The sequence below is a fragment of the Bombus vancouverensis genome, unplaced genomic scaffold (genome assembly GCF_051014615.1).
Source record: "Bombus vancouverensis nearcticus unplaced genomic scaffold, iyBomVanc1_principal scaffold0022, whole genome shotgun sequence".
Lineage (NCBI taxonomy): Eukaryota > Metazoa > Arthropoda > Insecta > Hymenoptera > Apidae > Bombus > Bombus vancouverensis.
The window spans coordinates 1210095-1227449 of NW_027468913.1; positions in this window are offsets into that span (position 1 = coordinate 1210095).

The window sequence follows — 17355 nt, forward strand, 5'->3', positions numbered from 1 at the left end:
CCTAAGTACCCACCAGGGGTCTTGGAATTTTCATAGTTAAGGTCCTTCAGGCCAAGCGAGTATCTCTTGTCTTAGATTTCCTTTTACGTTTATTGTTTACTACGGGTTAACAGGGAAAGTAGGTTTTCCTCGCGTCTGCTATGTTGCGTTAGCAACTTTCTCACGAGGGCGGCTAAAACCCTTCCTGGTCCACCAACCGTCTTATTATCCAATCGGAGAAAGATGTCTACTACCCTCACTTCCTTAACAAAAATTATCATCAACAAGTCCGATAGTCCCGTGTCCTTAGACACACCCATCCCTAGCTTTCCCCAGACACAGTATCGTCAGTAAAACTTCACTTATTCCGTATCCTTAGAATAGTCAACATATCTTTACCGGTCTCTATCCTCATAACAGTCGCGTACTTAACGTATCAGTGTAACTAGGTTTTACATAAGGTGATTGGAGTGAATTGTGATTTGTGTGTGTTAATTCAGTGTGTATTTCATTGTGATTGCTGAATTCATAATAAAGATTAATGAAAACAAAATTAATAGTTGTGTTACGACTCAGCTATTTTATTTTATCGTCTAACCCTCAAGTTTACGTGACATTTGCATTGTTCTTTTGTGATCTTTGCTTACAATCTTTGGTTCATTTACTAACTGAACATACGGTTTTCTTATTGCTATAATTTAATTTTCTACGGTGGTTAGCCACCAATATTTATCTTTATTGTCTTTGAGTGTCTCACTTAAATCTACGGTTGACAATTTATACATAAGTCTTATATTGCTATCCTTATGGTCTATGTCGCTATCGTACAGTATTTTTTATTATTACGTTTCTGCTGTAGTGATAGAATAATGCTAAGTTATTATTGTTTTGGATTAATTTCACGCTATCTAAACAGGTGAAGGATTCCGGGGGGAAATAACCTGTTTTTTGAACGTGTTTATGGTATAACGGGTTTGACTATAGATTGTGGGCGACGATGAAGTTTATGATTATTTTGTGTATCTTTGACCAGTGGTCTGACTAATTTAAGAATGAAGAATCGATATGGATTAATTTGGGCTCTTCGTATAGCTTGTGATTTGCTATATTTGCTAAATTTCAATTCTGGCAATCTATATATTCCTAAACATGCTGTGATGTATTTTCTTTCAATGATCCTTAATTTTTCCGTGGCGTTGACACTTACATTGAAACAGATTTAACGACCATACATTAGAATGGTTGGTCTAATTAGTGTTTTGTAGCAGTGAAGTTTTATTGATCTGTGCGAATCTTTCGAGTAAGGTAGTCTTATGAGGTATAAGAAGAATTTATCTGCTTTCTATAACTGTGTCTTTATGTTGTCGTTGTGATTTAACCCGAAGTTTAGATGGACTCCGAAGCATCTAACTTTGTTTGCATCGGAAAATTTTCCGTTGATATTTTCTGTTGTATGGAAGAATATTTTCGAATTTATTCTCACGTCGTACTTTGCTTTTGAAGTTTTTGAAATATATGGACTGAACGAGATTGTTTCACATTTATGGGTGTAGATTCTTAGCTTCCGTGTTGGAAAGCGTAATTTTCTACTTTCTTGACTAGGTCTTGCAGCTGGATTTTTATTTGTCACGGTTTATTGTTTCTGATGTAATTAACATATCATTTACGAATGCTATTGCTGATTTATTATTTTGATTGCCGTTCTTGTTCATGCCATACATTTATAATAGGACACTAAACATATTATATTGAACAGGATAGGCTGGTTTACCGTGTCTTACTGTAGATCTCGATGCGTTTGGTCCTTTTGCTTGATCCCTCTGAGAGGTAGAAGTATCTATCATTTTCTTTTTAATTTTTCCTTTATTAAACGTTCTTATTTGTTTCTACAAATACTTACATTTTTGTATCATTTGCTAATTACTATAGCATGGGGATTTCTGTGCTATTACCCATAATAAAAAAAAACAAAATAAAATAAGGAAGGTTTTTAACGTTTTAATTAGAATGTATGGGTGTGTGATTTGTTAATAATTGAGGATGAGTAAGGATAACTATTATCATTATTATTATCATTATCATTATCATTATCATCACGTTCATCATCATTATTATTATCATTATTATCATTATTATCATTATTATCATTATTATCATTATTATCATTATTATCATTATTATCATTATTATCATTATTATTATCATTATTATTATCATTATTATTATTACTATTATTATTATTATTATTATTTTCTGTGTCCCTTGGTTCTCCTGTTATTTCTCATTCTTCTATTACGTGTCTCAGGTCTTCTTTCTTTTTACATAGCTTGCATCTTTTTTCTCCCTCTTCTTTCCAGTATTCCCTTGATTTAGTCTCGTTTCCACATCTGAATCTTGCTAATATTTTTCTGTCCTTCCACTTCATCCTCCCTTCTAAGTATTTTGCTAACTCTTCTTTGGCGATTTTTCTATAATGTTTGTCATATTTTGATTCCCTTATCCTTTCCCCCCTCTCTTCTGCTTCTCTCTTTCTCCTTTCTTCTATAATTTGGTCTAGTGTCATCTTTTCTTGCTCTTCTCTTACTTCCATCTGTGTCCCTCCATTTCTCATCCTTTCTAGTCCCTTCTTTCTCTTTCTTGCTCTTTTCCGTTATTGGCCATTTCCCCAGTTTCTCTCTCTTTCCTTTATGCACTTCTTTACTAGTTCCTTTTTTGACTCTATGGCTTTCCCTTCATACCTTGCTGCTCTTCCTAATACTTTTTCTTTGATTTCTGTTAGCTTACATTCTTCTATCGATATATAATTCGGTGTTGTCATATCTAAACCTAAGCTCCATTTCACACATCTTCTTTGTATTCTATCCAGCCTTTCTTCCATGTTCCAGCCTCATACCTATGCTCCAAACAGCGCCACGTTCTCTACCAGCGTTCCAAACATCTTCATTCTCCTCTTGTTGTCCTGTTTGGAAATTTTTTCTTCCACGCTCCATGTTTTCTTCATTGCTATTCTTGCTCTCTTTTTCCTGTCTTCTATGTGTTTCTCATCACTACCGTTTTTTCAGTAGTATGTACCCTAGGTATCTTATCTCGTCCACTTCTTCTAATTCTCGTTCTCCCCATTTCCATTTTCTTTATCTCCTCTTGTTCTTTCGTTTTTTTCGAAAACTACACTCTTGGCCTTTTTCGTGCTCAGTTCCAATTCGGTTTCCTTTAAAAATATTTCGAATCTCTTTAGCATTTCCTTTAGCTTCTCCTCTCTATCAGCCATCAGCACAATATCGTCTGCATATGTCAATGACCATACCTTTCTTTCTCCTGCCACTATGCCCCCCCCCCCCCGACTTGTCCTTTCCTTAATTCTTCTTCCAGCCCCGCCACGTTGATGTTAAATAGGGCTCAACGGGCATCCTTGTCTGACTCCCCTCACTGTCCAAAATTCTTTTGTGTTGTTATTCTTGATTCTTACCACATTCTTTGTTTCTGCGTATATCTCTTTATTCCTTCTGGTTAAGTTTTCGTTAATCCCCATTTTTCTCATTTTCTCCTCCAATTTCTTTCTGTTTAGCCTGTCGAACGCCGCTTTTAAGTCCGCAAAGCAGGCATGTAGTTTTTCTTTTTCTCTACTCAACTGTTTGTCTATGATATGGTTTATCACAAATACCGCGTCTTTCTTTTCTGAATCCGAATTGGCTCTCTTTCAGTTTGTTTTCAATCTCTGCCTTCAGTCGTTCGTGCAGTATCCCTGCACAGATCTTGTATGCTGTATCCATTAATGTTACTTTTCTGTAACCCTTCCCTGCTCTCTTGTCCCTCTTTTTATATATCGGACATATTTGCTCCTTTTTTCCAATCTTCTGGTATCCTCACCCCATTCCATATTTTCCTTAACAGAGCCCATAACGCTTCACCCACTTCCTTCGGTGCATACTTCCATACTTCATTTTCTAACCCGCCTTCCCCCATTGCTTTCTTCTCCTTCAAGTTTCTTAGTTTGTATATCACCTCTTCCATCTCTATATATTATCTTCTCTCTCCTCCATTATTTTCTCTTCTGCTCGATGCTCCTCTTTTTTCCTGCCCTCTTTGTGCTCTGTTCCTTCTAAAATTTCCATAAAATGATTTTTCCACTCTTCCTCGCTTATTTCATATAATCTTCATCTATATTCTCTCTTCTTCTTCTGTATTTATTTATGTATTTCCACGCTTCTTGTTCTGTTTTCATCTTCTTGATTTTCACCATTTCTTCTTCTTCGTATCTTTCCTTTCTTTGTTTGCACCTCTATTTGAATGCCTTTTTTCCTCCATAAGAGCTTCTCTACTGTATTTTCCTTTCATAAACTTTGTCACCTTCCTTCTCATCTCTCTTTTACTCTCTTTTCCTCTCTTTCTATTCCTTACCTTTACTTTCTTCTTTTGCATTGCTTCGTTTATCTTCTTGTTGATTTCTGTCCACATTTCCACTACTGTTCTTCCGTTGCAGGTCCAGTCTTTACATTCGTCCAAGTATTTTTCCACACTTTTGTTTGTCCATTCCCTCTTCTCCTCCTCTTCTTCTTCCTTTTCCTCATTTTTTTGTAATTCCGCGCCCCCCCCCCTATTTCTATTTCTAACGGCATGTGGCCTGACTCTGTTCTTTTTCCTATTTTCATGTAAATTATTTCTTCTGTCGCCTCCTGATTGCCAATCACATAGTCTATTACTGAGTTTCCTCTCTCGCCAATATAGGTCCGCTCCTCTCCTTCTTTATCGCTGCCATTGATTATCTTTAGCAGTGTTCTTCCTTCCACGTTTATTGTCTTGTCTTTTGATCGTCTGTTTTTTTCTTTCCCTACGTCCTCGTTTATCGACCCTCCCTCTTCTCCCGTTCTTGCGTTCCAGTCTCCGCCGATGATCACCACTTCCTCTTCTCTTCCGTCTACTCTTTCCTCTATTTTTTCCATGTCCCTTATGTATCTTGATTATAAACCATCATTATCCTATACGTCTTGTAATTGTATATTATTTTTCTTCCAACTATATTATCACTAATTCCTTTATATCCTATTTCTCTTAGGTTTTTATTTATACCCGTTATTATTCTTCCCTTTGCTCTTCCTTTTTTCCTTACTGTCATTGCTGCCCTGCATTTCCAGTCGAATTCTTTGGGTAGTCTATATTTTAACTTTTCTCTTTTGTCCTTACTTATTAGCCCTGCTACATTTCAGAAGCACGTTTTCATCCCCATTGTAGTCCCCCCTCCTGTTCCTCTTTTTTCATTTTCCTTCCCCTCTCTTTCTTTCTTCCTCCAGCCTCTCTCCGTTTTCGTTCCACCTGTACCATTTGTTCTCTATTGTTAGTTTCTTGTATCCTGTCCTTACATATTCGCCTTGTTCCATTCTTTCTCTGGCTACCCTTCTTATGTGTTGCTTCCCATCCCTTTCTTTTTTTTGTCAGATCATCGTCCATGTATACACCCTTTTCCCATTTGCTTTTCTCCTTCATTATCCTTATTTTTTCCTCCATTGATTTCATCGTTGCCACTATTATTGTGTTCTTGCCCCCCCCCCACCCCACCTTTATCATATGTGCTTTTTCTACTTCTGCCCCTATCCTCATTTTTTCGTTTATGAACTCCTTTACTGTCTCTTCATTGCTTCCTTCGTTCCAGTCCACTCCCTTGATTACTATGTTTCTTCTTCTTTCCTCTCTCTCTGCCCTGTCCTGATCCTCTCCAATTCTTCTGATTCTACCCAATAATTCTTTCTTTTCCCATTCCCACTCTCCTTTCTCTCTGTCTGTCTCTCTTTCCCTTCTTTCCCTTCTTTCCCTTTCATTTCTCTCTTCAGCTCCTCCACTTGCTTTTCCAATATATATATATTTTATTTCCTCGATCATTGCCTCGAATCCTCTTTCCATTTTCTCTATTTCTTCCACCACTGCCTCCATTACTTTCTCTCTGGCTGGTGTCTCTTTTTCTGTCGAACTGTATTTGTCCAGTGTATTTTTGAAGACTGCGTTACCAGTACTCCTTGGTCTTCCCCTGTTTGTCGCCATCTGCCGTCTCCCTACCTTACTTTGTTTTGCCGCGCTTCTAGCCTCCTAACCTCTTCTTTTCTAGTTTTTCTTATTTGTAGCTTTCTCTCGTTCTTGTCTCCTTTTTCGCTTTTCTTTTGCCTTCTCCTTGTATGCTCACTCTTTATTTTCCCTTCTTCATGCCTCTTTATGCTTCCTGTTCCTTTTTCCCTTCACACTTCACTTTTTCCACAGAGATCTCCGTCCGTGTGTTACCCTCGGCCCGAACCGAACCGAAAGCCCAAGTAAGGATTACTATTTTTGGCAAGCGAGTTTATGTAATTGTCCATTTTCTCGTGATATGCTTTAGAGAATTTTGTGTGCACTTAGTATCGATGTTAGTATAGTTGATATATACATATACATATATATATATATATTTATATATATATATTATATATATGTATTTATATTATATATATATATATATGTATATGTGTATATTAGTTAGTTAGAGGAGGTAGAACAAGAATTTTCGCGTTGATGGTTTGGATAAGAATGTGAATATTCGTTGTTTGATATATATTTATTCCTACGTTTGCCTTCTTCTTCTCTTTTAATTTCGCTGTAGTAGTTTGTCGTTAGAACCAAAGCTCAGTTCATTTACTACGATGGTTTCTATTGCCACAATTTTCTTGCCCGTCGAGTTTAATAATCGAGGATGATTCCAACGATCCTCTCTGTGTGGGGTTCGTGTGGTTTCGCAAGCCTTGCCCAAAGACGGGTAATATTTTACCAACAGTGGGAGGAGGAATGCGAAGATCGATGGGTGTTTTCGATAAGCGAAAACACCGTTTGCACAAGCCAACACAGCGAACGATCCTTTGGTTAAATTCTCGAAGGGAAATTGTTCTGTTATATCTCTCTTACAATCGCATGCAATGATGGCAAGAATATCAGTTAATAGCAATGCCGGTATTGTTCTTAATTTTCGATTGACCCCGACGATGTATTTAATAGTCCTTTCTGTGCGGGACTTGTGTGATTTCGCAAGCCTTGCCCAAAGACGGGCAATGTTTTGCCAACAATGGGAGGAGGAATGCGAAGATCAGTGGGTGTTTGAGTAGCTGAAAACACCGTTCGCACAAGCCGACACAGCGGACAACCCCTTTGTTTAAAGTTTAAACAATGATTCTATCCTCAAAACCGTTCACGAAAATAAAACGAGATCGATGGTAGGAAGTTCTAATTCGATTCTCGAGGGCAACGAAATTATCAGAGAAGAAGGAAATTTTCAAAATTAATTTTCTTACCTTGAGGAGTAGGTGCTGTCTGGCGCCATTACCTCAGCTGCTCCGGTGGTCGTCGATGTTTTTGTTGGGTTTATTACTTGAACTCGAATATAGTTTACTATCAACTTTTACTTTATTTATCTATTTCGATACAGACTGAACAATTTACTAACTGGATTAATATCGCAATTACAATGCCCGTTTCTGTCTAAGCGATGAAATGAGGACTTCAAAGATAAAATTTTCTTTTTATTTAGTCGCGGCTCTCTTTTCTTGACCGAAAAATTAAAGACCCCGAAACGCAAAATACTATACAAAATTTTTAAACGCAATGATGAGCGCAATAACGAACGTAGTAACAATGAACACAAAGAGTGAACAAAATAATAATGAACCGTAATAACAATGATCACTAAGAATGAATACAAAAATAATGAGCACAATATGGTACGTAAATTATAATGAGCACAAAGAATGATTAAAATAATAATGAGCGCTGCGCTATGTTGCTACGCTTATTTATAATGCCATCCCCCACGGAGTGGTGGTCCACTGGGGCTTCACTTCCGTGGGAATCGGGATGTTGCAGTTTGGGTTTCCTGAAATCGTACGTGGGACTGTCTTCTCATATCTATGATTCTTACCTCTGAATGAAAATCGACGCATCATAATAGTGTGATGCTGGTAGTGAACATCTTAAGAGAATCTTAATTAGCCTAGGCCCTGTTTTTAATATTTGATTTCATTCGACTGCATGTGGCCTTCTTTCATCTACTGGCCGTCGGTTTTTCGTAATCGCCACGCAAACACGTGTTGCCGTACGGGTATATGTGTCGCTATCGAGTTTTACTGCCTCGGCTCCCATTGTTGGCATAACATACGGTCAGCGTTACAGTTACGTAATTATTTCATTCTAACCACTTCTAGTTAATTATGATTGCGACAATAGATCATGGGAGTTGTGGTGTCTTCACAAGAGATACCCTGCTTTCTCCCATGGGTTATTTACATTTTCCATTTCTGCTGCTATATTTTTATTGATTGTAGTATAATTTGACATTAGTTGATGTACGGTACAAGGAGAAATGAGAACATTCTCCCATAAGAATATTATATGTTTTACCAGTTTATATTTTTTAAATGTTATATTTTATAAATTATATGCATGCAGAAAAGATATGAAAGTTATAGAAGGAAATCTAAATAGAATCTTGTTATATTTTTTATTGATTACTATTAAGGTGTTTTGAACGCAAAATGATAGCTTATACGCAATATTTTATTGTTTTACTTCTCATTAAATTATGCAAGTAAATCAGTTAGTCAATCAAAGTAAGACTATATATACATTACAAATAACTGTAACGTCTTAAAAATTACAAAATTCATTAATGGATATTGAAACATGGTAACATAATCCTTAGAAAGGTCTGTGAAATATAACACAAGGGTGAGCAGAGAGCAATCGCCGGTATCAACGAATGCCAAAGGATATGCCAAAATAGTAGGTCTTATTAAACGATCTTTTATTAAACGATCAACGCTTTTGCAACGATGTAAACATTTGAAACATCCAACACTGAAACGCTGGATATTTCTCGCCTCTCGCCGTAGAGAAAAGCTATAGAAATTACGAAAGTACGTATGCAGTGTAGGAAGTATCGAAGAAAGGATGTATTTAGTGATGGAAAATAATTCGACTCGAATGCGTTAGATGTTCCTAAGAATCATGCAATACTAAACCATTATTCAGATAAAAGGAAAGGAGAAGAAAAGTGGAAAGATTAGAAATGATATACTTGCGTTGCGAACTTTGGGACGGAAACGGAAAGAAGATGCGCATGATACGTTTAGAATATGAACATGTTGGGTAGTGGAGAAATGACACTTATAGATATATGGAAGGAAAAAAATAATAACGGATGGATTCTTTCGTTCGTGCACTTAAATCAGATGATCATGTGGTTAGTATGAATTTCTGTAATAACGTCATTGGAAGAAATGGAGTTAATTATTCCTGCGCGATATAAAACGCAGCATACGCCAACCTCCTAATTATGGAAATTTTCATCACTTTATAGACGAATATATTTGTATGATTTGAATGTACAACTATCTCTAAAGAAATTACATGTAGAATTTTAGCATGTTTCTCTTGGCATAAAAATTGTGCAATATGATCAAGCAACAGTGATATAAAATAATATCACGTTGCAGTTTATCTGAACGAAAAAACGAAATATTTACTTGTGTAATATTCACAAATAAAACTATGCAATTACCAGAGATATCGCAATCGATCGAAAATGTTGCACGATTCAAAACAGTTTCTTAAAAAAAGTTGAAAGAAGTGTTGGTTTATTAGATCATGTGAAACAAGAAAGTATTCACATAATGACAACTCCGAGGCTCTACTTCCTAGGATTATAGGATTTGGAGGTGCAGTTCTACCCCAGAAATGCTTGTAGAGCCTCTTCACCTCCCTTGCCTCTGGCGGTTGCCTGCCTGGTTCTAAGTAAGCCAAGTCATTGTTAACAATTACATCGGCCAACATCCTTGGACACATTTTAAAGATCTCCTGACAGCATGCGTTGACCCAAGATGACGGCATGCAGATAGGTTGTGTTCGCGTCGCTTCGTACACTGTCCGTGTGTACAAACAGTACGCCACGAATGTAATCCAGATGTCTTCACGTGGGCAGACGCCACCCGCCACCCGCCACCCGCCACCCGCCACGAATGCAAGCATGGTTTTGCAACCCTTGAAAACGCAAAAGCCTGAAAAAGGGGCAGAGTGGTCAACCCCTAAAGATACTAATATAAGCGCTACACCGATAAAGCAAAACAGCCCAGAAATCAAGAAGCGGTCTGATGAAGAGAAGGAGGATACTAAAGAAGAATCGCGGCCAATACCCGACATAAGGGAACGAGCTAGCGATATGGAAAAGAGGGTCCTACCATTCTGCCACGACCCGAGCAACAAAGTTAACAAGGGCAAACCGCAACGATAATGCGTTACTTTAAGGATATGAGAGGATTTGTGGAGAATCTCCTGCTCCACAACTGTCATCTAGCCGGAAGGCTAGAACAAGCTAAAAGCTAAGAATAAGGAAACTGCGATATTAAGCGCTGTGAGTAAGTCGCTGGAAGCCAGCAAGCGGCTTAAAACGGCCGTTAAGAAAACAACGAAGGCCGAGTCAAAACAGCTCTCGTACGCGGAAAAAGTGAAGATGGCCAGCAATAAAGCGGACAAATGGCGGTAAAACCACCGAGAAATGTGGTTATAATCCGGTCGGAAGTTGAGGATGGTGAAATAAGAACCAGCGGAGAAGCGCGCGACGCGCTATTCGCGCTAGTAATCCCCCGTAAAGGGGGAATACAAGTCACAGCAGTTGAAAACAAAATAAGCGACACCGGCCTAATCGTGAAAACGACGAAGGACTGAAGCCGGAAGGACTGAAAGCGTTCACAGAGGATGTACAGAATACACACATAACGTACGGACATTCGGAGAAAAAATAAAATAATCAGATGACTCATGCGAAAAATCGTTCTTCACATAAGTGGATGAATATCTGAAAAATATTCGAAATTCGAACATCTTACACATGTTCGCACATTTATCGAGAAGTGAGTTGTGTATTATACAATTTTTCTAGATGTATATGTTTTTTTGTCACATAAATGTTATTAGGCCAGTTGCTGAACAAGAGCATAAAGATTCATCACTTTGAGCAGAGGCATATGCTTGTACGAGTTTAAAATAATCTTCTTACCATTGAAATCTATCCATAGTTACGCTATAAATTATAATACAATTTGTATATTGTATTTGTATTCAACAGTACATCTCAACTGAACAAATGTATTGCGTAACAACTATTTATCACTAAAGCGAAGATGTCTAACCCAATCGAATTTTATTGTCAATGTTAGTATTATTTTAGAAATGATATAAATAGTAAAAATGAAAAGGAAACAACTTTTAATTCTCTGATAATTTAATAAGAGGAGCATCTAACGCTCCTTTTCTCTCGATCTGTTTAGCAATAATTTTATTCACTAATTTTTCGAGAGCTTCCAATATGATCTCACTGCGCTCAAGACTGTCAATAGACAACGTGCAGAGAAAACTTTGATGCCTCATCTGTGAAATGCCGTCAAAAAGGCTTTAAGTGAAAACATACATACATGCCTGTATGAAAACTGCAACTGCTCATGAATTCAATTTCGACTCGGATTTGAGAATCCTATAAGATATCATTTTAAACTATACTAAATATATAGAGTACGCTGTCCCGCGTATCCTGAAGATATCTTTAAAATGACGGTCCTACCAAATTAAATTCAGACTGTTTTCTGAAACTGCTTAATCAAATGATGCATTGATTTATTTTTATAATAGTAAATCTGGGCATCAGAAATTTGCTCCGTCCATTTGAAAGTCCATCGAACTCGGTCTATTTATCACCGTTACGAAACATATATACTCTAGTAGGAACATTCCTAACACGATAATGCTTAGAGGAAAGCACGCCAGAATCGCTGTCTCTCAAATCCATTCAATGAATAAGAGACGAATGAAGATGCGTATTATAGTTATATGCAAGTATCTGTAAAGTGGTGTGAGACGTTCGAACAGGTTTGTTCGATGAAAATCAGCTACATACTCTGTTCCGGGTGAAGAAATGAGCCGCAAGTGGAAAAGGGTGAAAAGGGAAGGGGAAATAAGGAGAATACAAAGAGTTGATGAATGTAAGGAATGGAAGCTGAATCTCAAAATAAAGAACAAGAAAAAACAAGCTACTTACGATAACACGATTGCTAGTCATCTGTTCTCGATGACGATTGCCTATACCACCGCCCTTGTTGAATATTTTAGCAGTTCTAGTATATTTGAGCATATTATATTTATATTTCGATGCACACTACCTCTTCGACCATTTATTTCCGTGATTATGACTGAAGAACAAACAGAAGATACTTATCGTAAATGAAATTTAAGCAAGAAGGAACTTTTTGCGATGTTAACTCCAAATGAGAAAATATGTATATATCAGTATGGATCATGACCTGCCTATTTTTACATTAAATGTTTTGAAAAGTTGTATTTCAAAGCATGGCATGGTTTTCGTCGAAGGAAATCGTTTCGTGGAAGGAAATAGTTTCAAATAGTGAAAGAGCAAAATTATATAACTCTGAAAGAATAATATAATTTAACATGAAAATATTAAAAAACTGAGTACATCGAAATATAATAGATATTTTACAAGGGAAGTAAAAATATAGGTAAATAAATATAAGTAAAAAAGTATAAGAAATCATTTATTTTTTCTAAAATATATTTTGTATATATTTTATCTTCTATTTATATTTCTTTACATAATTTTCACAATATATTTATGAATTAGATGTATTTTCATAACCTACTACTACCGTTCTACTAGCGAGTTTTCGCATGCTCAATGAGATATGCAGTATAGGAAGTGCATAAATATATATTTTTTATGTATCTTCAAACACGAACTAGAATATCGAGCATGTTATCATTTTCCTGTGGATTGTAAAATGATCAACCGTGGTTGATAAATTAACAAATTGTAAAAATTTGTCGATTTGTAGTACGAGTGCAGAGTGCGAGTAGTAACGATAGTGAACACACAATTGAATACCCAAACGACAAACTCCTGAGCTTTATACTTATTTTTACGTGGGTCCAAACTTTATCGATTCGATATAGGCTCTGATCGCTCTGGGTTATTTAAAATATATGTCGGGTTAAGATCGGAATTTTGGGCGCGTGACAACTCTTCGCGTGGACTAGCCATCGTTTCACAAAGCCGAGATTATATGTACGCGTATATACAAGACTATCACAAAGCTTAACAAATAATTAAGTCTAATGAATAATAAATTTGATGAACAATGAAGTTAATAAATAATAAATTATACGAATAATTAAGTTTAACAGATAATAAGTCTAATGAATAATAAGCTTAACGAATAGTAAGATTAATGAATAATATGATTTACGAATAATGAATTTAATGTACACTATTAACAATGTGTTTGTTGGGTTCAAACGAATCCACGGCCAACGAGATAACTCTTTACTAAGCGTAAAAATAATCTTAGGCGCAAAATACGATTGACGAAAATGCTCGAGGTGTCACTCTCCAAGGCAATCGCACGAATTTGATACGCACTCGTTAGAAGCATCGAGAAAGTTCCGAACGCCGTTGCTAGGCAGTTTCTGCTTGGAGTTTGGTTATTGATACAATGTATGTCCCATTGTATCGGCACCTCCGAGGTAACCTCACACGTGGCTAGGCCCGCTCTCGAGGCCGCATGCCGCCACAATCACACTTCTCGGAAAACCTATACAACCACTCGTCAGACCTCCGTTAGGCAAAACGTTTATCTCGTGACCGTGGCTACGTTCGGCGACCAATTGTCACCTCGAAGCCAATCTCGCTATCACTAATTTTAAACAATTACAGCTATAATAAAATCTAGGCTAAAGTACTAGAGGATGTTCCGAAAATTTCCAAGGAAAGACTTCGGCTTTCCTTTCATCTCCGACATATAGGTAGAGAAATAGGAAAGGATAGGGGAAGACGTTTGGATATAGTGGATTTGAAGTACAATTTCATTCGCAAAATATAGCGAACCAAGAAAGAACCGTGGAAAGATTTGGACATTTGTGCGCTTCATGTGACGCTGGAGAGAAGAAAAGAAAAAAGAAACGAGAGGGAAGAGACCAAAAGAATGAAAAATGAAACCTTTCTTCACAAAAGACAGAAAAGATTCACTATGCATATTATTCGCTTCGCCTTATCGTTATCCACGTACGCACGCACGCACGCACGCACGCACGCACGCACGCACATTCACGGTTTCACCTTATACACTTGTTGTCTACTATCGTATCATTTTACCGACCAGTAGCGGTTGAAAATCCTATGTACTGTCTACCTCTCACTCGGTCGCAGATACATCGTTGAAGCCAGTTTAGACTCTAGCTCTGTTTAGACTCTAGGATATCGCGCGGGAATATACGCGCTTTTTCTCATACCTATAGAAATGTTAACTCAAATTTGGCGAAATTACTTATAATATTTATATTGATATTTATTTGATCTATTAGAATCGTTTTTAGATTAATATTTATATAATATTCCATAATCCATACAATGATTTTCCTCAAGCAAATAATAATTTAATATTTTTTTAAAAGTGTGATATCGTCCAAAACAATCGCTTCTGTGTAATGGAACATTGCAAAATTTACAGACAAAACATATTCTACTTCTTTTCTTTTTTAATTGTGCAAATTCTACATTGGGGTTTTGGGGCTTTTTTACTCCGACGACTAGACACTATGTTTATAAGTTTATGTTTTCCGAAATTTGGTAGTCTTTGTGGGTGATCTAGTCTGGATGATCTGCTTGTCATATGTCTCATAAGTGTTTGCTGTACTAGATATTTCTTCGTCGTTTTCCTTTGATCCACAATCTTCTATCCACGAAATTATCACTTTTTGCAGGAAATTTTTTATATGTATTCTTATTCTATGGCCCATAATCATTCCCGTTGGGGCCCCGGGAGCATCTTCTTTCGTCCCCTCGTAGTGGTGATCCCCACCGCTTGCCCTTCACCGTCGTTACTTCTGAGGTGATGGGCGTGATAGGTATTGAAGGAACACTCGAATATGTTTAACAATAAATATTTATTAACAAAATATATTCGGTGAGTATACTTGACGTAAAACTCGCGGTTATTAATTTCGGTTCGCGGTTCGCGATTACAAGTTCGAACTCGGGTAGATTCGGGTAGATACGATTCGATATGCGCTACGAGTTCGGACGATGATTGCCTGAGATGTCGAGCAACTCGGATCAGTGATTGCTGCCAACTATCAACTATCAATTCGGACAGGCGTCTCGCGACTGACTTTCCGTCACGATGATGCTGGATAGGAAAAACTATGATGGGGTGTGTCTAAGGATACGAGATCATCGGATTCGTTTAGGAAAGCGTTGGTTCGGAAAGTGAGGGAAGTGGACGTCGTTGTTAATTGGCTAAATTTTGAGTTGGTGGTTGGAAAAGGATACTAACCATCCTTGAGAGAAAGATGCTAGTAGGAAGCGTCGTACGTGAGAAAAGCAGATTTCCCGTATCTTCCCGTAGTAGGTGGTAGATTTAGGGACTATTGGGATAAAGACTGTTTGTCCGTTTGAAGGACCTTAATTAACAAAATCCTAAGATTTGTAGCGGGCCCTTAGGTTAACTGAAAATATTCTGTAAGAATGTATCGGCATCTGGCAATCATCTTGTCTTGTATAGGGTCTTTGTGTAACGAGCCACGGGACAGAAACCGTTGGAAAGTTTGCTGTCGAGTGTCGCTACAATTCCTTCTGTTACTGCCCTCTTAGTACACATTCCTTGGTCAGCCGTTCCACCGTCTTCTGGAGACGACTGACCTCACTCTCCAGAAAGCGCACCGTCCTCCGCAGATATGCGCTGTCCGCGTGTTCATGTCCGTGAATCGGTTAGCTGTCCTTCTCGGTCCCTTCTCTTTCATCCGATTCCATCTTTATATCCTCTTTCCGCGTGTCGTCGCCGCCAACGGCACCGTCGCGGATGCAGAGACGGCAGAGATCGGCCATTGTTGAGGCGACGGCGGAGGTGGTGGTGATGTCACGTAAAATAACAAAATAAAAAAGGAATTTGAGGTGAAAAATAAAAAAAGAAAACTTTGTTTTTTTTTCTAACATCAATACACTTTACAATCTACCTCCGAACTCTAGGCGTGACTTTCTAAGACTGACTCTTATGATTTTACTTTCGATCGGATCCGATTACTTTCTTTTGTCATCCCTCAACATCCTCACCGTCCATGCATTTGTTAGGCGTCCGCGATCGTTGCCACGTGCTCTTTCTTCTAGAACCTTCGGTGGAAGGACCGTTGGGATGTTGATGGTTCATTAGGCACTTCAGCGATATACATTGTCGCCGAGTGCCGCCACATCTTTATCTCTATCGTCAGTCCGTCGGATTTGAAGTATGCCGGTCGTGACAGTGACCACGTGCGCCGTTGGAGTTCAGCGCTGGACGCTTTCGCCCTCCGTGAGGCCAACCTTGACCCAGTAATCTTCCGGTATGATCGCTTGCCGAGCGCGTTCACAACGGTCGAAGAGGAAGAACACGATGACATTTCGTCGTCGAATTGTTGCAAAAATTCCAACTCTGCGTTATTTGTAAAAATCTGTTTCTGCTTATTACTTGCGAGAAGAATGGAGTTTCCATACATGGATCAGTTGACCAATAGTCGTAGAGAGCATTCATTTTTACTTGTCTCGTTAGAACTGCTAGGCCTTAAAATTTCTTTTTTTCTGTTCATTTCTTTGTTTTTGATGTAATTTTGTATTTATCTATAACTTAATAATGATACCTATTCGGTTCTCTCACCAGATACTCATTAAAAGAGTCATTTCCAATGAATAAATTTGCACTGCCTAAAACACATTCTGGAGAATTCGGCATGATTTTTATGTCGGGATGTCGTGGGACGACGACGCACTCAGTGCACTCCGCTTGTTTTCTTTTTTTTTTTTTTTTGTACGTGGAGAAATACTCGTGGACACTCCACCTCTGCGGCAGCAGCAGAGCAGCGTCGGTCTCTTACCGACTAAAATTCCACGGTGGTCATCCTGACGTTTGACAGAAGTGTTCCCGGGGTCTCTCATGAATTACTAACAGTGCACTCCTTGCACTCCGATCCTTTTGATCGAGCCAACAATGCAAATTCCCTAACCGATTAATTTGTCGCTAGGGGAGGCCATCGCCCCCGAGGAGACCGCGCGAAGCAGATCTTCGTCCCTCTCGCCCAATATGTGCTAATAATGAGAAGAGAAACACGGAGACCATAGGTGTTTTCTATGATTGAAAACACCGTAATTAGCACAACGTTTCGGCTGCGTCAGATCACTAGTTAATGCAGAGAACGGTCGTTGTGAATCCAAAATGTCTTGGGCAAAATCCGCGTTAATCGTGTGCTTGATATTCTTGTTCGTTGATTGTAACTGCCAAC